Here is an 8,371-nt window from a genome sequence, read left to right as displayed (position 1 = left end):
CAGCGTTAACAAAACATTAAAACTGCTTAATTTGCAGGACATAGTGACCAGTTTTGCTCAATCTGCTACTTTCTCCTCCTACTCCCCAATTTAGCAATATTTGCTGTTTGCAGCTTTTAACTTTGTTTCCTCTGTTTTTGCTGTTCAAATTAGCTACATCAGGCCCAGTGTTTCTGTTCAGAAACTTCATGTATACCTTTACTTTCCCCTTCTATAGATCAAACACTCGATCCACTCTTAGTGTTTAACTCTCCTAAACGCAGCCATTGCTTGAGCTCTTGCTGAGACTTACTGAATGTGCTCTCTTATTCCACACACTTGTAAACTGGCTCAGAGTTTATCTGTTTAGTTGTGTTTCTTAGATGAAACACCTAAGGGAACAACAACCAACTCTTTATATATTCTTTGACATATAAAGCACTTCTGGATCAGAGCTCCTGTGTTTTTTGTGTGTATGCTCTGTCCTTTTAAATGCCCAGTTGGTCATTGCCATGTCCACTGAGCCAGGCTCTGCTGGAGGTTTCTTTCTGTTTAGCTGAGTTTTCCTTTCTGCTGTCTTTACATGCGTGCAGACGAAATGTTGCAAGGCAGTTTTTAGCCAGTTTGAATGATGAACTGAACTTTACTGCATCATTTGAAAACTAGAATAAAACTGGAATACAGGCAACTCTTTAGTCTGTCTGATTGAAGTGAACTTTTTATTTCTCTAAGTTGACATTTGTTGTGAATTGATGTTATATGCATGAAGTTAATTTAAATTGAAATCACCTATTTCCAAGGCCTAGCATTTTCTTCAGATATTCTTAGCAAATCATCACTGAATAAATTGTATTTATTCCTAGCTCTCATATGATCTTACATAACCCAACGCATATTCAGTATGACCTCCAGGTAATATAAACTAAAACCAGCTCATATAAAAGGACGTATTGTCAGTTTTCCCTCTTAAACTGTAAATAAGAAAAGAATGTCAGGCTCTGATCGTTATGCAGTTGCATGCATAGTAACCAGTATACACCTGCAATGCAGTCTTTTGGATGTTCTTCGTAATTAGACGATTTAAATTTTTCTCACAATCCATTGTGTCAACTATTACATCCCTAAAGTTTGTTTTTTTTCCAGTTCTTTGTCAGTTATGACCACCTTTTCTCTCTTGATCATTGAACAGGAGTTGTTCATTGAGTCAGTTAGGATAATTAGATTTGGGAATGCATAAAATAGCTCAGCGCTTGGTCCAGTACAAGCCCATCCACACAGAAAAACACACATGCATGCACAAGCACACACTGGATTATGCAAATCAGGGGGTTCACGCTTCCTTTGAAATGTAAAGAATGAGTATGGAGGGTTTGCTGTGGAGATAAACACAGGGTTCAGATGGAGGACACGGAGAATGAGCTAAGCTGAGCTTCACATGATGTAAATGCTTTTTCTAAAATTAGACTCCGCTTTAACAGCAATGTGATGTGCTGGTATTTTGTATACTTTATACTTGTAATTTCAGTGTTAACAACTTATTACAAATTCAGCTGTTAGCGCCGTGAAAATGTTCCATTCAGATCAATTTAGTCATAGGGAGATGTTAGAAATGTACAAACATGGTTTTAAAGAAAGAAAAAAAAAACGCTTTTTAAAACTTGCAACCCAGTGAATGTTTGTTAAAATACATCTAAAAAAATGCCTAGGTGCTTTATTGGATAAACTTGGTAGATGTTTGGTTAAACAGTAAAAGTCTGACTGCATGTCCATCATTGTGCAAATATGTAATCCATGACTTTCAATACACTTTACTGCCTCCTGTCATTACTGTTATTTTTTAAAAACACAAATGAAACCCTGTTCTGCATCTGTGTCCCCTGTATTGTGAACGACTCTCTTACAATTGTGTGTAATGTGCTTCTACTTGGAAATTATGATTATGTTTCGTAACTGTGTATTATTAAACATGCCACTATTCCCCAAATATTTACTCTCAAATAAGAAAAGTACAGAGTTTATTCCACTCATTGATGTTATCATTTAAACGCCACAACTGAATATGGATGAAATCAGTTTATAGCCACAGCAAATCATCCTGTGGCCAGCAATCTTCTGGAAACATTGTCTGCAGATTTACAACAGTTATCTAAGATTGCAGCTGAATTTGTTGAGTCTACTATGTGTTTAGACATAAAGTGGAACAAAGCTTTGACTGATATGTCAACACATTGGAGCAGCTTTTCTTAACCTTCTTAACCCAGAGTTGGAGCAGCATATTAAGGTAATCCTGCAGAAACTCAGTTGAGGGCAAAATATATTTTTCTGTCAAGAAAAATAGATACAACTCAGGCTGGAAGGTAAATGGTGAGGGAGTTAAGTGGGACACAGCAGCAGTACTGATGTGGATCATAAAGAAGTGGTAGTATGCTGTGTGTTATTTCACTGTCCGTTTTCAAACATGGTTAGGTCAGTTAGGAAAACCAAAATTAAATGAGAATGACTCACTAATTAGCTAATGTGTCAAACAGTAGGAGTTTGCTTCTACTTCTCTTAATATTCTGAAGTTTACAAACATTTACTTGGTATTTAGTAGAACTGCCTGTTAAGATAAATGACTTCAGATGTTTTCCTTGCAAACGTTTCTCACAATAGTTCATGAGAATTTTGGCCAATTCCTACTTACAGAACTGATTCAACTGAGTCAGACTGTAAGCTGCTTTGCTCAGACAACATTTCCAGCTCTGCCAACAATTTTTTAATGATTAGGGCTTTTTGATAGTCACTTCAAAACAATGACATGTTTGAATTGTTGATCTTTGTATATGCTCTTCTTGGAATATTTGGAAAATTACCCATTTCTACTAGTAATGCTGCTTTACTATGAAAGAACTCCATAAATGACAGACAATAGAATACCAAGGACACTGCCAATGCAGGGCCTATTGTTGCCATGAAATGACCCATATCAGAATAATAGCAGCTTAAATATGCATGAATTGCAAAGAATAGAGGTAGAAAAAAAACAATGAACTGACACACTGCTTATTATTCATTTGTATGTTCGACAAATAGAAAGTAAGCTGCTGAGATGCATCCAGTGGAAACACAGGATGAAAGACAGAGAAAGGAGATTTGTGTGTCAGGACCTCTTCACCTGTGCCGCTGGAGTGGAGGAGCATGATTATCTTACTTACTTTAAATAAAACATTCATATTAAAGCTGAAAGAGTACATTTGGAAACAGTTGCAGATTAAAACAACCAACACTTACTGAAAAAAAGCAAAAATGATTCAAGAACAAAATGTAATTTCTGTATTTCAAGTTTGAGGAACAAATAAAAATGTGATTTTTGCATGTGTGTGTGACTTTGGGTCCTACAAATTATTTAGGATGGTTGCCCTGATATAAATCATTAAAAGGGTAATATATATACAATCAAGTAACCATGTTACCTTTGGTTGTAATTAAACTTTTGCATATAACTTAAAAAAAAAAGACTTTGCCATTTCATGCCATGAATTTAGTGTCCATCTCTAAGAATCTCTTGCTCTTTTCAGCACTCTACCTTTAGCATGCTATAACAATGACTTCCCATTTTGCTGTTTGGAATAGAATATAGAAGAGTTGAACTGGGAAGAAGCTCAGCAGATTTGAAGTTCCACCAAATGTTTGCTAATCGCTGCTGCCGCTAGTCTGGTGGAGCTGAGCGGGGAATGAACGGAGGCGGGACGCTCTGTAAGGCTAAAGCACGGCTGTCGACTGCAGCTAAGACGAGGAGTTTTGTGGAAATAGGAGATGTAAAAAGAATCCCACACAAGGGGATTCTTGTGTGGGATTCAAATTTTAACAAATTTTAATTGTTAAATAACAATTAAAATTTTGTTATTTTAATCATCAGCCCTTTTCACGACCCTGTACCTGTATAAGCCTTAGATGGAGGGAAAGATTCACAGAAGATCCTCTCTACAGACAATGTTTGTTGCAGTCTGGTTACTTACCAAAACTAAAATGTACACTCATTGAATTTAAAATACCATGTGTGAAACATTAAGTATTTCAGCAGAGGGAAACGTAAGTAGGAAAGTACAAAAAAACCCAAAAACTAAAAGTCTCAAAACAGATGAACAGGGCTGAATGTTATTCACATGAATGTAGCTCAAAGTGTTTATACATTTTCTTAAAATACAGAGGTTGGTATCTCGCTTAATTATAGGATACATATGATAATGAACACATAAATGTGCTCAAGATCCACCATCAAGTTTCCATTACCAACCTGAGTGTGAAGTAATCCACATTCTGCACACACTCCATCTTGGCAGCAGGGGAGTGCCAGATTTTGGCAAAATAGGTTACTTGGTGCCTGTTTTGCTCCTTAGCAGCGGATAATTGCACAGTCTTTGTCATATATTAAGCAATCCTATTAACCGAAACTCAACATCATGCTTCATCATTAGGCCATTACAACTCAGATGTAATCTTAGCTTATGAATTAAATTACCTGTGTCCTACATGACATTAATAGAGTCTGAGTGAGAGTTTTATGTCTGCTATGGGGCTAATGATGATAGGAAATAAGTATTTCCTCTGGGGCAGCAAATGAAACAGTTTAATGTTTGAAGTTGCACAGAATGCACTGTAGGACATTTGATGAAGAGTTTTAGAGCATATTAAAGTTTAAGTTGCAGTAAATATAATACTAAAGAGTGCTTTGGCTTTGTGCTGTTCTACTTTCCAGATTTAAAGAAAAAGAAACAAAAAAGGTTTTTTTGTAAAGTAACTACATCGATAGTTATTTGTCTCCTACACAACTGGGGTTTAACTCTGTTGACACTTTGAAAAGAAAACTACATCAAACGATTCCCCCAGCTTCCTCATGACAGCTGGAGTCTTCTCCAGCTGGCTCAGAGTTCACAAAAAGGGCAAGCCAACATATCCAGACAACATCATATCAAGCTATCAGAGAGCTGCAGCAACACAGAAGACATTTTGCTGCCAACTTTAGAGGAGGTAAAAACAGCCCTGAGGCTTCAGTTGATGAGCCTTTTTACCTGGGTTAAACAAGGCCTTGTACACAACATTTGATTTTCAATTGCGACAATGTTTGGGAACTCAGACATCCGTCTTGGCAGGGAGGTGAATATTGATGGGGTTAGCAAGATTTAAACCTCGAGTTAAACTTCTGCTAGCTTAGAGTGATTAGATCACCAGTAGGAACATTTAAAAATGTTGCAAACCATTGAAGAAGAAGAAACAAGACAATTGGCTTTAATTTCCACTGTGTTTATTTTAAAATATGTAAATTCCAGCCAGTAAAAATAACTGATGTATCATGAAAATTTTTGTTTTTCCTCAAAAAAATCAAATCAACTTTTCAAAATTTCATAGGATAAGAAAAAAACACAAACTAAATGCAACACGAGACAGTGCGTCACATTTCAATCATAAAATGGCCGCTAGAGAGAGTAAGACCTCATTCCATATTGTTTGGTTTCTAAAGAGAAGAGGTAGTGAAGACATAGTATTCTCTGAAATATTATTCTTTTCCATATTTACCTTTTTAAAATAAATTTAGTGTCTACACATGCCCTGTGTTCCCCTTAGGAGAACTGTTTCGTGCACATCACAAAACAATGAAGAGCAGGACCCAAACGCAGAGAGGCAGGTAGCTGAAAATGTATTTGTTCATTACTAAACATCAGAAATAGGAGAAACAACCAGCAAAGTCCAGATGACAAGGACTAAGAGATGTGCTGGAGGAAACGTTGGTCTCTGACAAGGTGATTTTTAAGCTGGAGAGTTGATTACTGAACAAGAAGCAGGTGGTTGATTAAAAACTGGGTGCAGCTGTGAGGGAAAGCAAGAAACTGAAGTTGATCTGAGGAAATTTGTTAGAATACACGGAGAACATTGAGGCAGAATACAAATATCAAAACAAAGCACAGACCCAACGATCATGACGGCACAGACAACAGAGCTTCCCCAAGACAAACCAGTGTAGCCAGAAAGACTCAAAAAAGTTAATCAATATTTTATCAGTGTTAGAATATCTGGAGTCTTGTAGTTCTGTTGAGAGGCCATAATCAGTCAATCTCTTACCTGCAGTAGAATACTTTGTTGTGTTAACTTTGATTACACAGACAACCGAGAACAAAATAAATTTCTTCTTTCCCTCAACAACACCCGTGCCAAAAATTTAACAGTGATCTATTGGAATATTTTTTTTAAAAGCTTTAATGTTGAACAGAAAAATAAGGCAGTGAAAAATAAATACAACAGGAATCACTTTAACCACATTTTTGTGTTTGTTTTCCTCCGTTGCCTTATTTATTTGGTGAGCAAACTGAGGCGCTGCTGTCGGTCCTGGTGGGTTCCTGCCAGATACATTCAACATGTTTCTTTTGGCCCTACACGTTTCAAATGTATTAAATATTATAGACAATACGTTTATGTGAATTTGCATCTAATGAAAACATAATGATTATATAAGAAAATGTTTGGATGAACTGAAAAGAGTTTTTTTCAGCATTACTGACAATTACTTTGATCCAACCACCTGCCTAGTTCCAATAAATTTAATCTAAGTAACCAGTATGGAGAGTTATCTACCTGAATTAACCTAGTTAACAAACACTCATTTTAAGATCTCTTAAATATCTTAATATATATTTTTTAAGGTTTTGTTGGCTCTAGTGGCCTTTATTTGAAAGTAGTTAGACAGGAAATAGGGTTATAAAAGAGGGGGAAGACATGCGGCAAATGTCACCAGGCCGGGAATTGAACCTGCGATCACCACCATGAGGACTAAGGACATGGGTTGTGCCAAGCCTCTGCGCCCAAACAGCACCCAAAAATATCTTAATATCTTTTAATCTTTTTTCCCCCTGTGTTGTGCCTCGAACAAATTGGTTATTTAACAAATGTATTAATCACTATTCAATTTGGAAAAGGTTTTCAATGTTGGAAATCAAGATTTGCATCAATGTTTTGCTGAAGTGATATTTAATAATTATGATTTTTAATTTGTCAATTAAATAGTTAGCAAAGTTAAGTTGTTTTTATTTGAATCAGGGCACAGATCCAGTATCTTTGGAATCGAGTAAAACTCGAAAGCCTTTGATAAAAGAACAAGTTCATGGCTTCTGGACAGCAGAAAACTTCTCACACAAGAACAAATGATGACTGACACACTTATTTTCAACTTAATCTGAGAATTTATGAACAAAATAGGCCAACATTACATTCAACTTTATTTCAACATGTAATCTAGTTACTGATGAAAAAGACAAAAGAAATATATTGAACGATAAATGAAATGGGACGCTGAAGCATAACTTCAGCTTATAATTAAAACAGGGAACAAAAAGAAAAAACAGCATGAACCACAACGCAGCTAAAGCTCAGAGTATCACAGATCAGCGTGACAGTGACGGGGATCAGGCTTAGGAAATGTGAAAATGGGGCTGATGTCAGATCTAGATCCTGCCCAGATCCAGATCAATTCAGCACTTTGGAACAAAAAGTCATAGAAACTCAAACATGTGCTCCTGCCTGGCTTTAAAACTAAACAAAGGAAAATGTGGCTTCAGGACTCTGTCCTGTATGACAACAGAGCGAGGACAAACGGAAACAAAAGGCGAGGGAGAACACAGCTCAGATACGACAAGCAGCATGATTTTGCAGCGTTGTTCAAACTCTCCTTTATGTCACTTCAACCAAATCACAGCATTTGTAAAACATTTTGAAAATCATGTAGATTAATTACCTTCCCCTTTTTTACAAGTTTGCACGCCTTTATGTTGGTCAACAGGTTAAAAAACTTTGTGAATAATAAAGCCCTTGGGAAATGTAGAGTTTCATTCATCCCTTGGAAGTATATTTACATCAGTAGAGTTGCAGAATGATCTTGGTTTGATTGTTTATTAAACTATGTGAGTATATTTATGATATAAGCATCAGTCTCCTCTGAGATCAGTTAACTGACTTTCACCAGCTCAGCAATTTTGTATTTATTTCGGTAAAACCATTTTTATATATATCCACTTTTCTAACCAAATGTCTATTTACAATAAATAGCAGAGCTACAATGTGGCCTTGTGAGGGGATATGATGCATTCTGGGGGTGTGGGTTAGTGCTTGAATGATGCATGTGCGTATTACAGACAAGGATATACAGAGAGGGAGACAGATTTTTTTCACATAAGTGCCTTCGAAGGTGCAAAAGGGGGATGTGAAGGCCCTTGGCATTGGCTGGCGCATCTAACGGACTGGAAACAAGGCTTTATATTCAGCAATTTATGATCTCAATGAAGGTGAAGGAGCAGAGGAGGGAGGAGAGCAAAGGGAGTACTGATAGAGACCTTGGGAGGTGAAACAAAGGACATTGTCCAAG

This window comes from Poecilia reticulata, linkage group LG2 (assembly GCF_000633615.1).
Source record: "Poecilia reticulata strain Guanapo linkage group LG2, Guppy_female_1.0+MT, whole genome shotgun sequence".
NCBI lineage: Eukaryota > Metazoa > Chordata > Actinopteri > Cyprinodontiformes > Poeciliidae > Poecilia > Poecilia reticulata.
The sequence above is the reverse complement of the archived record's forward strand: the minus strand, read 5'-3'. Positions refer to the sequence as shown.